Genomic DNA, 2,418 nt, shown 5'->3' on the forward strand with positions numbered 1-2,418 from the left:
TGTTTTACAGTGTGTGACAGGGAGATAAAAAAAGTTCTGTAATGCTTCATCAAAAAATATTAGATTCTTGCAACAAAAAGATACCACGTAACACTGAGAAACCCTTTTCTCATTTGTTTATGTGCTTTTAAATATAGTTCAAAATTCAAAATAAATTTGAATGTTGCCTTCAATCTATACCACTACACCCCATATTAGTTCTCATACCCAGACATCTTCAGACACCTTATAGTTGCATTTTATTCCTTCAATGGAAAACAGCACTTTGGTTCGTCATCTAAACCTGCTCTTTCTGTCAGCACTGCACGCTCGGAATCTTCTATTTTGTCTCTAATTTCCATGATTTTCAGGTAAAAGCTGAAAATCTAGCCATAGCCTTTTTCTTTTTCTCTATGCTATAATCTCACATTGATTCATTATTGTGACTCTGTATTGAATGTGCAATAATATCAAGGACCTGTGCTATTTTTCAGGGACTGAATACTTGGTTTGACATGTCTCTTCCCTAAACTGCCTGGACATTTACACCGACTCCCATGCTTTCCATCATACTGAAGCAATAACCAAGGTGTTATTAAAATAGAAAAAGAGTCTGCAAATGTCATCTTCCTCTTCCAAAGCTTCAAATTGAAGTAACTCAGTATCTTAAAATTCTAAAAAGTCCCCAAACAAGCAGTCTTCAATAACACAGACCATGTTTAGTAAGATTTACCATCTTAGAAACTTCTCAGCTGATGCAAATTTTTTCAAAAAGGCGGCTGTGTGATCCCTACTGGCAGATGGCCTCATTGCTGTGGCCACTCTGCTAGTGGAAAGGCCTATCTGTTCCCTAGAACTATTTCTTCAGAATCATTTCCAGCTTGCTCTCTTCATTGGTCCATTGCTATAGCCTTTTCAAAGTAGGGGCACATCTCTTGCAAACAAATGTGCCACATGAAAAAGCTGTAATAGTTGGGTTCTAAGCCTTATTCTATTCCTGACTCAATATGTAATTTTGGGCAAATCAATGTCTCTGGACAGGACCTCGGTTCCTTAGGACATAAAATGAATGTTTTGGATTATACGTTTTTTCATGTCACTTCATATTCTAAAATTAAAACTCTTACTTATTTCAAGCTTTCTCTATTTGTTTTTAACTCACTTTCACGGTCCATTGGCTGCTGGGACAGGGAACAAGACAGGCAAAGTAACTGCCAACTCAAGAATGCTAGCAAATTAAGTCCTAGCTTATATATGTATTTTATTTTTCTCCTCCAGACCATTTAATTTATGTCTATTATTTGGTGAATAGAAGTTAAAATAGCAACCCATTCTTCCTTCCAGAAGATTTTATTAATCAAACCCAGATGTAAATTTCCTTTGGGAAATGATACACTGTCTCGGCCATTTCCTAACATCAAGTCCAGACAGCGATCATCATGTTTGGATTATAGAATAATCTTCCTCGTATTGACCTCGTTTGGAAATGACAGACCTGAGGTCACCAGAAAGTCAGAAAAGCCAGGAAGTTAGAAAAGGAATTTAAAAAGGCCATGTTTCTAGAGTTTGGTACAGAGACCTTTATCCTTGGATGACTAGAAATTTCTGGCGTGCCTCACTTTTTACAGTTTCTCTGAATAAGGAGATTTAAAGGTATCTAATCCCTGAATATTCAGACGGTATCAAAATTTTTTTTCAAAAATGTCATTTAATTAAAGTTAAAACACAGACAGGGAAAAGTTTATTTATTTTCAAGTCTAGAATGCGTATGCAAAAACAAACTGGAATTCTTGATTGTCTGGAACTCACCACACTTGAATAGCAGAATTTCTTTTTTTTTCCCATCTTCTCTTTTGTCCAGGTTGTCCCTGTGAGCTACTGAACAAGTAGGCTAGTTACAGAGTCACTGGAAAGTTCAGGAACCTAAGTATATGAGAGGAAGGTGGTAGCACAATATAAGGCCATAAGAAGCTAAGAACTTTTGCTCAGACTTCTAAAGCAAAAATACACCTTGTTATAACAGTTGAGCTTAAACTTCTTTTGGTGGGTGGGGATACAGAAGTGGAGCAGCAACCTTTGTTATTACTCCAGGAGTCTTCTTGTTTGAGCTCATCTGATGCTATTAGGCCACTTTATATAACAGTAATTAATTCAGAAACCAAAAGCTAAAATTCATTCCAACATTTTTGGAATCACTTTAATTCTACATAATTCATCTCAATTAAAAATTTAAAACAAAGGTGCAACATTTTTTATTTAAGTTGTTACATACAAGATCTTTAAAATATTATTGATGTTGCTTAGAATTTACTCTTTAATTTTGTCTTGGTTAGCCTGACTAGAGATTTATGTATTTTAGCAATCTTTACAGAAAACTGGCTTTGGTTTTTGGTTATTTTCAATACTGTTTTCTGCTGTTTTAATTTATGATCTCATTTT

This window comes from Pteropus alecto, unplaced genomic scaffold (genome assembly GCF_000325575.1).
Source record: "Pteropus alecto unplaced genomic scaffold, ASM32557v1 scaffold79, whole genome shotgun sequence".
Taxonomy (NCBI): Eukaryota; Metazoa; Chordata; class Mammalia; order Chiroptera; family Pteropodidae; genus Pteropus; species Pteropus alecto.